The 13,021-nt window shown below is 38.8% G+C and overlaps 1 protein-coding gene across 1 annotated transcript in view; it reads right to left on the bottom strand.

The window, feature by feature from the left end:
• FUT9 (fucosyltransferase 9) overlaps positions 1-12,028 on the bottom strand; it is a 49,858-nt gene extending 37,830 nt beyond the window's left edge. The window contains exon 1 of the mRNA XM_018558811.1: positions 11,892-12,028. The gene's annotated coding sequence lies outside the window, so the exon portion shown is untranslated. The remainder of the gene's footprint in view (positions 1-11,891) is intronic.
• Between the last annotated feature and the right edge of the window lie 993 nt (positions 12,029-13,021).

Below are 13,021 nucleotides of genomic sequence, written 5' to 3'. Positions count from 1 at the left end.
CCTGACAAACGGTTATTGGCAGATCCCATTGACAAAGCGTGACCGGGAGAAGTCAGCCTTTGCCACTCCTGATGGCCTGTTCCAGTACAGGATCATGCCTTTTGGCCTCCATGGAGCCCCAGCCACTTTCCAAAGATTGATGGATAAGCTGCTCAGGCCCCACACCAAATATGCAGCCGCATACTTGGATGATGTGATCATTCATAGTCCAGACTGGGAAAGCCATCTGGACAAAGTGCAGGCAGTGTTGGACACTTTTAGAAGAGCGGGACTGACAGCCAACCCCTCTAAATGTGCCTTGGGCCTAGCTGAAGCTAGATACTTGGGTTATCTGGTTGGCAGAGGACTTGTTAAACCGCAGATGAACAAGATAGGAGCTATACAGAGCTGGCCCAGACCGCTGAGGAAAAAACAAGTCCGAGCCTTTTTGGGGATTGTAGGATACTATAGGAGGTTTATTCCTTACTTCGCTACAAGGGCTGCTCCGCTCACTGACCTTATTAAAGCCAGAAGTCCAGACACAGTAAAGTGGAACATCGAGGCTGAGGAAGCCTTTGCTGGTCTGCGGGCAGCGCTTTGTGCCCAACCTGTGCTTGTGACTCCCGACTTTAAGAAGGAGTTCTTTCTCCAGACCGATGCCTCAGAGGTGGGTTTGGGTGCCGTTTTGTCCCAATATGTGGGTGATGAGGAACATCCCGTTCTATATTTGAGTCGGAAGTTGTTACCTCGAGAACAGCGCTATGCCACAGTGGAAAAGGCTAGGAAAGGGTTAAGCCTGGCCAACAGGTAAACCTCCTCTCTCTCTATTAATTAGCCTGCACCTGATAGTGACTGGGAGGGAGTGAGAGCTCAGAGTGAGATCCAGGCTGCACTGGATGGACACAGACTGGAGAGTGTCTGCATATCTGGGGAATAAGGTCTGTCAGAACAATTGTTTGTATTGGACTGTGGTTTTTGTCCATTTATACTGGAAGCTGAAATAGCCGCTCCAGTAGGACGTAGTGAGGGACACTACTGTTTAGTTAGCCTCCTAAGGTGGAGTAGGCCTTTTTATTTGTGTTACTTTTTCGTTGGATGCAATAAAGCTGCATTTATTGCCATTAATGTTTAAAGACCAGTGACTTTTCTACAATATATATATATATATATATCATTTTAACTCTGCCTAAAAGAACACACTGTGTTCTCTACTAACGATTACATACATTAAATACAACAAAAGCAATGCTGGTCTGATTATGTGGAGGTTTGCTGGCAGGGAATTATGGTGAGGTATCTCTCAGCTCTGCCAGTAATAGCATGCTCGCTTGGGTGTATTTTGTGTGGGTGATCGATAAAAAAAAGCTAATTTGGCAGATTTTCCAGTATAAGACTTTATGCTAAAAATAAAATATGATGATGCGTTTGTTGAATATTGTTGTGTATGGATGTGGGTCCTAATATCAGTGTAGAGAGGAGAATGTGATGTGATATTGGTAAGTTGGTTTGTGTAGACTTGTTGTCCCTAAATGTGGTCATATGTGTCAACTGTGGTCCCTAAATCTCTCAAGGTTTCCTACAATTCCTTTTTGTTCAGCATAGACCTTCATATTATATTACATTGTGACAGGCTGTCTTAACAAGTTAATTCATGGCTATATGGCTTCTTTACAAAACTGCCAATCTGTGTCATTTTTTTTTTAAATTGCGAATAGTCTGAAACTGAATGTTAAAAACACTGCATGCATGCACACTTGCAAAACTAAACGTCTTGTGGCTTTTACAGAAGGTCTTCCATCTGCTATTAAGGCACAGAGCAAGACCTGGGATTTTATATAATCTATTTGCTTCATCTTTGCAGGCTGGACAACCCAGACATCATAGGCTTAAACACCTTTCTCATAGTATGTCATTATCCTCTTACATGTGTATAAGGAGCAAAGGTGAAAGCTGGACTTGCACAGATCGGATAGTGGCCATTTCCTGCTGAATCGGCTACATGTTGATCCATAAGTAACCCTGCTGTCCTCGAATTTTGCTGAACCGGGTGGTGGCAGCAGAGCTGGGTGGAAAACTGTCGGCCAAACTGTGACAGCAGCCAATCAGGTGCAGTTACTCTTTGTGTATTCTGACAGCTATGGATTGTGGGAAAAAAGAATCGGTTCATATGACCCGGTTCATATGAATCATATCCGGGGTTGAGACCTCGTTCACCCCATCCTGCAAGCACTATTTTTTCTGACCGGACAGCAGGCATTGATGTGCCATGCGTTCCCGTGAGGCTGATCGCATTGCGGCCGGAGGGCGATGCTGCGATGCCATTCACTTCAATGCACCGCCACAACAAACTGAGTCGGCTGCAATGCGATCCAGTGCGTTCCAGCCACAATTGGGCCGGAATGCACTGAGGATGGTGTGAACGAGGCCTACTGGTACTTCAACGATATTAACAACGAGATTAACTAAAATTCCAATATTTTATTAAATCCATAACATGACTTTAAACATTTACAGGGCTATTCACAAAAGGGTGAAGGGTTATGAGAAGGCAGGAGAAGTGAACAATCTAGGCCAAAATAGCTGATTTGAAATGTTTTTCCAATTCAGCTAACTTTTCAGTTCAGCTATGTTGTCCTAGATCAGGGGTGCCCATTAGGTCGATCGCGATCTACCAGTCGATCACAAAGTGATCGACTGGTAGATCACAATGTCCTGTCCTCCCGCCGTTGGGCTTCTTATCTGGATCCCCGCTGCTCTCCCCCATCTGTATGCAGCGGGGATCAGGATTTCGCTAAGGCTTTTGATACAGTACCTCATAAACGCTTACTATACAAGCTGAGGTCTATGGGCATAGATGGAAGGGTGTGTACATGGATAGACAACTGGCTAAAAGAACGGGTACAGAGAGTATCAATAAATGGCGCCCTCTCAGACTGGGCTAGTGATATCTCAGTGTTTGCTGATGATACCAAGATTTGGAGGGTAAACGGACCAAGATAGTATAACATTGCAGGAGGACCTGGATAAAATAGGGGGGTGGGCAACTATGTGGCAGATGAGGTTTAATGTCGATAAATGCAAAGTTATGCACTTTGGGATAAAAAATAAGCAAATAGGTTATAAAATTATGGGTATGCCGCTAGGTAAGTCTGAAATGGAGAAGGATTTGGGGGGTCATTGTAGACCATAAACTGAATAATAGATTACAGTGGGCACGTTTTTTTTCCCTGCCTCGGGCTCAAAAGGAGCTAGCTACGGCTATGCACTAATGAGCCTGCGTTCTGGGTGCAGGCGATTGCACTGCGGGTGAGGAGCATAGCTACGGTGCCATTGATTTCAATTCACTGCCATGCACCCTCCTGCCCTGAATACAGGTGTTTTTTAATTGATAAATCTCATTGAGCTCGTCATTTGAAAAGTAGATCTCCAGACGAAAAATTGTGGGTGCTCCTGTCCTAGATTGTTCACTTCTCCTGCCTTCTCCAAACTCTTCACCCTTTTGTGAATAACCCTGTTAATTTTTCTAAAAAGAATAATACAAAATAGTTCAAGAGATGCTCCCACATGCCTATTGTCAGTCTATTTTGTATCCATACAATTACATGTATTTCATTTTTACAATAAAAAAGCACAAACTGGCCTACTGGCGAGAGCAGCAAACTCTATCCCATGATATCCTTGGGATATATTTAGGATTTTTTTCAATATTGTTTATTATTTTTGTTAGGTGTATATTTTGGCTATCTGAACAAGAGACATCTGAATCCTTTTGATCCCTTCTCCGACCCCATCTTCCCTTTGAGGAGGGTGAAGTGTCACTGGAGAGATGTAAAAGTAAAGCTGCTTGTGATGAATATGATGAACAGGAGTACATATCTATATGGAAGTAGGTAGATAATAAAAAAAAAACATTTTTTTCCCCCCATATTGATAATGTTACACTTTCAACAGATTAATTGTAGGAAGTTGGTCTGGCTTGTCCTCCTTCCTCATGTCCACCGGAGGAGAGATAATTACTGCCAGTGACTTAGTACAGGGAATATTACCATACGCATACTGGAACAAGGTTTTTGGTTTTGTCCCTCTATTTATAATATATATTGAATGAGTATTTGGATGTTGACACTTTTGTCTCTATCTCAACAGCTCCTTTGTATTTTTAATCTGTTTAAGAACTTCCTGAGAGGTGTTTGCTGCTCTTGCCAGTAGACTAGTTTGTGCTTTTTGGATTGTAAAAATGAAATGCATATAAATGTATGGATACCAAATAGACAGACAATAGGCAGGCCGGAAAAATCTCTGGAACTATTTGTATGTTATTATTTTTAGAAAAAAATGATGTTTAATGTAATGCTATGGATTTAATAAAATATTGGAATTTTTAATTAATCAATTAAAATCAATAGGCGGCAGCTTCAGAATAGTTGACAGGGTAGATTCTTCCATCTATGCTCTTGTATGTGCAGAGATGGGATATGGGATGGGGGAATCAAGTTATTCCCCTTGATTAGCCCATGAGGCTGAAAGAGAGAAATCTTAAAGTGTATGGCCAGCCCATCATTGCAAATATCAATGTGGTTCCTCCCAGTCCTTTCTAGTGTTCTGCCTTCTCATTCATTGACATCCGCATTTTTTAAAACAAACAACAAAAAGGCTGAAAAAGAAAAAAGGAGATGGGAAGGATTAGGTGGAGATAGGACTACCCTATCACTTGCCTGATTCTTGACAAAGAATATAAAAACGTTCCTGCAGAGAACTTCCTATAAGGGAATAATTACAGGCCTTAGATTTCCCTTAGATGGTAGCAGCTCTTCATTACCTCCCACTAAAATTGGGGAACAGGCTAGGCAAGATGGCAAATATCAAATATGGATAATACCAAATATGGATAATATCAGATATGGATAATATCAGATATGGATACTATCAAATATGTATAATATCAAATACATATCAGATATGTATAATACCAAATATGGATAATATCAGATATGGATAATATCAGATATGGATAATACCAAATATGGATAATATCAGATATGGATAATACCAAATATGGATACTATCAAATATGGATAATATCAGATATGAATAATACCAAATATGGATAATATCAGATATGGATGATATCAAATATGGATAATATCCGATATGGATAATATAAAATATGGATAATATCAGATATAAATGATTTCAAATATGCATAATATAAAATATGGATAATATCAGATATAAATGATTTCTAATATGGATAATATAAAATATGGATAATATCAGATATGGATAATACCAGATATGGATAATATCAGATATGGATAATATCAAATATGGATAATTTCAGATATAGATGATTTCAAATATGGATAATATCAAATATGGATAATATCAGATATGGATGATATCAAATATGGATAATTTCACATATAGATGATTTCAAATATGGATAATATCAAATATGGATGATAAAAAGGTAACACAGCCTGTACTATATGCAAAATGTTTTACTCACAATCTGTGTTTGCATTTAAAAAAAAAGGCACTTTAGTTCTGGTTCAAGTTGCAATAGGGTGTTTCTCATCTCTGGGCTGTCATCAAATAGTAGATTATGTCCTGTGACAAATGGTGTAGCTTAAGCTATATGTATACTACACTAATAATCAATAGTCATAAAATGCATGTAACTGTGGTTTTAAATGCTGTTGATTAAAAAGTCTCTTATGGATTTCCGACAATCACTGCACACTCTATCCGTTTCATTAAAGAAGGATTTTTAAACTGAGCAAGCGTTCCATCTGGTGCCTATTTATTACCTTTAATTACAGACTTCCTCCCAAATTTACTAAAAATGACCCATCTGTGAAGACCATATAGCTTTGTGATCATGTTTACACATGAGCCCAAATTTGCACTTCTGCGGTATGAGTGTGGACACATGCAAGTTAAGTGGACAATGGAAAGAATTTTAACTTAGCTGGCTGTAAGGTGTTGTCTATGCATATGTGTGTATGATATAACATACTGAATGGCAATTAATAATTTGTTTAGTACATTTTATTGCTTTATACTCATTCTTTGGACACAATTATAATCTTAAAAAGAGCAAATAACTACAACATAATTGTAAACATTGCTATTTTATATTCTATGTTCTATTTAAAAATCCAGGTTCCATAGACTCTGCATGATAATGTACTGCACATTCTAATCAGGGAACATTTACCGATCGCGATTGAGGATGGACTTCAGTACATTTGTGCTAACATGGACCCAGGAAAGAACGTTAATAGTCACACATCTGTCCAAATAAAAGATTTTTTTTTTGTTTTAATAATTCAAAGAAAAGGTGGGTATACACTGCCTGTTGACAATAGACATATAAGCTGCGGTAACATTCGGTTCGGTTCCAATGTTTCGTTATTTCGGGATTCGGATCCGAAATCCAATTCGGTACGGGCTTCGGACGAAATCCAAAGTTTCGGATAAGCATTCATGATCCAAATTTCCGAATTGCATTTGGGAGCTCCCAGAACCGAATGGCATTCGGGAGTTCCTGAATGCAATTCGGAAATTCAGATATCGAATGCCATCAGCTTTAGTATTATATGTATACACTGTATATGGCTCCCATGTTGCCGTAAAAAAATTTGTATTCAGACCCATTCGGATGCATTAAACCGAAAAACGCATCTGATTGGCCCGAAAAGTCACATGTCCGACTCAGTTTAGTTTTTGAACGAAAATTTGGACGAGGTCCGAAACTCGGAGATGTAAATTTGGATTCGGACACATTCGGATGCATTGGGATTTGGAAATTCGGATGTGTCCGAATTTCAGAAAATTTGTCCGAATTTTGATTCGGAACAAAACGAATCGCACATGTCTAGTTTACAAAACATGATGTGCATTCAGTAAATCAAGCATCACGAATAACAACTGGCTGATGGCTGCCTTTAAAAAGCTCAGAGTAGACATACCAAGGAAATGAGTTTACATATATACTAGCTGGAGCGAGAACAGCAATGTTGTTCAGCTCTGTTGAAGTAACAGTGATGACTGCATTGATTTTTAGGCTTGCACATAGATTGAACAGAGATATTCTTATTATAAATACAAATAGGATTTCATCGGATTTCACATAAAGCATGGGTAAACTTACAGATCTATAATTTTCCATTTAAACCGGCAAACTGATATACTGTAACATTAATCCAGTGTTTCAAATATGTGACCTTTTGATGTTTGAAAGAACCCATGAAAAAGATTTGTGCTAATGAGATCCAAAAGAGTTACATAAACTGAGGCAAAAAGTTACAAATAACAACAAAACTAATGTTTCTATAACAACTCAACATAACATCATAAATAGACCTACATCATCTTTATTTTACTATTGCATAGGTTCCTTCAGTTTTAGATAGCACATACAATCGTTTGTGTACCATCTATTTTAGTATCCAATAATAATGGCAGATGGACAGTACATTCATCGATAAGTAAATAGCAATTATACTTATGAAACACACACCCTAACTGCATCTCCTGGTTAATATTGCCAACTATTTAACATATGCTGACTTTAAAGGCTGAAAAGCAGAAAACAAGAGCACATTGGAACCTGCTGCTAACAGTTTCTGGGTGTAAAAAGCATTGTAAAAAGCCAGTGATTAAAGGTGTGGGGGAGCACAGGGACATTACACTTTGTAAATACTGTATATCTACAGTCATGGGAGGAAGTCAACAGCGAACTCCATATTGAGCAGCTATCTGACCTAACTACAGTCAAGACTTATACCATTGAAATACTGGTGAATGTTATATTGCATTTCAACATGCAATACATATATTAAATATTTTTAATTAATAAGGTTCCAATCCTGCAGTTGCGGCATGCTCTGTCTATACATCCAGGTGCTGGACCCATACGCATATCCAAGGTACCGATTCTTGACCAGATTGCTCTCGCATCACATACCAAGGGGGTCGTCTCCCTTCTTTATGCCCACACGCTCTCACACTTCCTGGGAAAGTTTCCCCTCCGTTGTAGGGCGGCGTGGGAGGTGGACTTGGGGTCCCTCACGGAGGGGAAGTGGGATGGTGTCATGGCTTCGGTTGGGGCATCATCTTTATCCTCATCACACAGATTAACCCAGCTTTACATTCTACATAGAACGTATCGCACGCCTGAGTTTCTCTGTAGAATTGGTGTGAGGACAGACTCCAAATGCCCCAAGTGCGGCATCGAGCCTTGTTCGCTTATACACCTGTTGTGGAGATGCCCAAAATTGGTGAGGTACTGGGCTGAGGTGGTACAACATGTCAACTCTATCTTTAGCGTGCAGCTTCCCTGCTCTCCACTCGTCTGTCTCCTGGGGGTGTTTGATACATTCACATATGATTTGCACACAGTGGCTGCTATAGCTAGGGCCCTATTTGCAGCAAGGAGGATTATTGCCCTTCAGTGGATGTCCCATGTAGCACCAAAGGCGGGGACTTGGATGACGGAGCTGGACTGTCTTATAAGCCTGGAGAGAATCACTTACAAGCACAGGGGTGCTATGACAAAATGTCACAATATATGGGATAGCTGGATAGACAGCCTCCATCGAGAAGGAAAGATTATAAGTAAGAGGCCCGAGGGGGCCCAGTAGGGCAGGGGAGTTTGTGGCAGTATAGAACCAATTTGGTAGCGTAGAGCGAGAAGAACGAGGCGAGTTCAGATATTACGATTCTAGGCGTGGAACTCTTCAGGTACGGGCGAATGTATATACATATATGAAAAGAGTGGTTAGAGAGAAATGTACATGGTGATGCATATGATGTATATGGAATACTATGTCCCGCTTCATCCCTCCATCCTCTTCCATTCCCCCCGCACTCACCCTTCAATGTATGTGGGCTATTCATACCGGACCACATGGCGTTTACTTTACTTTTATTTTTTATTTTCACTTTACTGTATTGTATTGTTTTGTTGTTTTTATGTTGGCTGGCCGGTACTCTGCGAAAACCAGGGTACCGTATGCGCTGTTCTACTGTATTGTAACTGTTTATAAGCAAATACAAAAAGTTTTCAATAAAAAATTATCTGATAAAAAAAAAATAAGGTTCCAATCAACAGATAAAATCAGCCTGGGTGCTGCTAATCCAAATCAAGATATACAGTGCAGAACTGCAGCACCTCTCTGCACTGACAACTAACGATGGCAATGCCAGCCATACATAAACTACTTGACAGCTACATAAGGAAATGCCAGCCATAGTTTGATTATTCTCCCCAGCCGCCATACACTCTCTACACTCTAAACTATTATACAACTTTATTAATTTTTACTGCACAGGCACAGCCAGCGTTAAAGAGAAATGGGAAAGATGATGTGGGGGTCACAGCTGTCTTTCTGTAGTGATTCAGCATCAGGGGTGTAGGGATTATATTATAATTGTGCTTATGAAGGCTGAGTACGTTGGTTTAGTGCACTTTAAAGCAATTAAATACTCTATCAGTGAAATTCTTTATGGATGATATGCAATGGATGTAGCCAAAGACACCATGTTTTCTAGGCAGATGAAACTTGGCCAAAAGGCAGCTAATGTAATGTAATTAAACATGCATCCCTGCAAAAAGAATTTTGTTTAGTTTCGTTTCTTATTAATTCAGATTTTTATTTCTTTTGTTTTTTGGCTTTCGGATCTGAAAATTCGATTTAGTTCATTATTCAGATTTAGTATCCGAATTTTCATTTCAGAAAGATCCACAACAGCAATTTACATGACCGTGCCTGTAATGCAACCCCAACAGCCCAAAAAATCTGATTGGCCAGAGAACAGTTACATGTCCGATTTAGTTTTGTTTTGAACCAAATTCTGAGGGACCCAAATTTTCATTAAAGGAACATTTGGATTTTTTTGCATTAGAAATTTGGAAATTCGGATGCAACCGAATGTCTGAATTTAACGAAATTCGTACGAATATCTATTCAGAATGAAAATAAATTTACATTTCTAAATGTCATGTTGCCAAAAGGGTTCCCAGGGTTTATTGCTTTCAGAGTGTTGACATGTAACCAAAAACATGCTATATGACCAGAAGCATGTCATTCGCAACCAGGGTCATAGAGGATAAGTATGATTGTCCAATAGATCCATTGAGTTGTACAGACCTCCTGGAAAAAGGTGAAAGCTCCGAGTTGCAATGGCTGACTAGGTAACAACATCTCACTATGTTTAGGACTGGAGATTGGCATGCAATGTACTCAGTAGAAGGTATCACCCTACATGCAGGGAGGCAGAGGGTCCCCTGTAAATTGTGGAGTGACCTTGCCAACAACCCTAAGGACATAGCTAGTGGGGCAGCAAACTGCCAAGATTAATGGTATGATGAAAATTAGAACCACTTAGCAGATGGACTGAGTTCACGGAGTGAATTTAAATGAAACATTTTTATGATTGGCTGGTGTGTTCCTTTATTTAACCACAAATGTAAGACCTTAAAACATCATGCCATCCACCTACTTGTTATTCATTTATTTTCTAGTAGGAGAATAGTAGATTTTTATTTTTGCTTACTGTAATACATGGCATTTTCAGCTCTGTAGGCATAATAAGGAGCTGATCTGTTCTGGCTGTAGATATATGACTGGTATACGTAAATGGTTATTTATGAAGATAGCTAGGCACGTACTATATGCTAATCCCAGAGAGGTCAGCAGGAGACGTGCATCTGAGAATAACATCAAGCTAAGATAAATTGAATACATGAGATAGCTCATTCCTGAATATGTATTCACAGCTCCTTCCTCATCTCTGCTGCAAGATTATGTAAATACCACTGAAGCTTATAACACTGCTGGCAGCAACAAATTAGATCAAATTATTTTTCACATTCAATACAACTTATCCAACTCCGCCAGCACATAAGCAGAGTGAAGACTGATGTGCTACATCTCTTCTTCCTTTTTCCACTGACAACTCCATTGGCATTATTTCTCATGATAACCAAAATGCCATATATATGTGCATAGTGCATGTCAAGTTAAGAGGCTTTACATCATATTGCAGCCATTATAGTCCGGGTGGGTTGATAAATGAACTGGAATTTTAGTGTGTTGTTATCCTAAAAAAAATGACATACTGTATAATACATTTTATACACTTATGTTAAGCATACGCCAACTATGAATAAATATATACAGTATATATATATTATATTGTGTGGTTACTTCAAGGCCTATATTAGGCCTTGGGGTAACCACACAATGTATAACTCCAATACTTTGTTTACTTATTGTTGTAGTCTATAGCTGTAGAATTTCGGTATTCAAAAAAGCAATAATAAATTTATCAGGAACCAAGTTCTAATTTGCATAGATTGGATTGTCTTAATGCAAACCTGTGGCAAGGATATGAGATTTTAAGTATTTACATTCTTAACAGGCAATACATGATTTATAACTTTCTTTCACTCACGTAGGTAGCTGCATGCACTATGGAGCAATTCATCTTAACATTCACAGCATAAGCACTGAGCTCATTCAGGTTGTTCTCTGCTTAGCTCACTCTTCTCTCCCCAACCAGCAGTGAATCAGCAGTCTTCCAGCCTTCTAACCTCAAATGTGAACACAGCAGGTGCTCTGGAAGTATGGGCGGTGATGGGGGGAGGAGGGGACATTGAGCTGCTCTAAAATTAAATTTTACATAATTATAATCTATGAAATTGGTCACAATATTGTCTCTATAAAGAACTATCTATTGTAAGATATAAGGATATTAAAGAAATCCATTATAGTGAAATATGAAGATGGCCATTGTTGGCTTCCTTCTGAAATACTCAATTAAAATACTCCCAGGAAAGTTGTTTACCAGTGGCTTAAAAATAGACTGACAAGACATAGACAAGCATCTAAGAAACATTTTACCTTCACAATGCTTCCCTACATTGGATTCATCAGGTTTATGAAGCTTATCTGGACAATGAAGAACTCAAGTAGTTTGGTCCCTCATGTTTTCAGAACAGCTGGACATTTTCAGTGATGATGCAAAGTCAAGATTCTTGAGTACATTTAGAATTCTGAAGTCTGTTCTAAAAATAGAGAAAAAATAAGAAAAACATAAGAGAATATATTAAACCCCCCTAATGTATTAGGGTGACTCATCAGACACTAAGTAAATGGATTATTAAAACTTTGATTCTCAATAACCCACAATTATATTTCTTACAATGTAAGACCATTTCAGAGTTTGCCACATGCTTAGCTGATGTTTCATCACAGCCTAACTTTGTAATATGGTTTGACCTAAACTAATAGTTAACAGATATTAAAAAAAATACCTAGATAGTTGAGGGAGGATTATGTCCTATGGCAGGTTTTTATTGCTGCTCATATCCCCTACTAGGGCTATTTCCCCTCACTTCCAGTGCTCACCAGATTAAGAAATCAGCAGAATCACTCTTTCCATCAGGGACACACACTGTAATATGTAAAAATGGAGAAGCCAAGCTTGAATAGAGGTGGGGGGTGAGACATCTATTGTCTGCCACATGCAATACTGTTTTAACACCTCTCTCAGGTTATTAACACCTGGTCAGGTTATTAACACCTAGCTCCAATTATGCAAATGTAATTAACACCTGGTTGTGAATAACAGATTATGTGGATTGGAACAACATTCACCATATTTATTCCAAGATAATTTTTGTACAAGTCATTCTGAATTGAGAAAGCTGGTCGGATGGCCAGTGAAACGTCTTCAAGAAAAATACAGCAAGTCCAGTTGCCTTGACTTATTTTTTACAGATATACTTTAATAAACGGACTTTCTAGAATACTGGCAAGGCGTTTGGCTTAACTGTCAGTAATTCCACTCACCCGCACCTCACTCATTCCACTCACCAAGAACTGAAATAATATTATTCTTGAAATAATAATATTGGTTGAACAAAGTCTCTAAGTTTAAAGTTATAGAGACAAAACTGTAGAAAATATGTAGAAATAAGCTGTATAGAAAACAACATATTCCATAGGTTGTCTGTGCATTGTATGGGGTA

The sequence above is a fragment of the Nanorana parkeri genome, unplaced genomic scaffold (genome assembly GCF_000935625.1).
Source record: "Nanorana parkeri isolate BGI_ZX_2015 unplaced genomic scaffold, ASM93562v1 scaffold360, whole genome shotgun sequence".
NCBI lineage: Eukaryota > Metazoa > Chordata > Amphibia > Anura > Dicroglossidae > Nanorana > Nanorana parkeri.
This window is presented reverse-complemented; position numbering and strand designations above follow the sequence as displayed.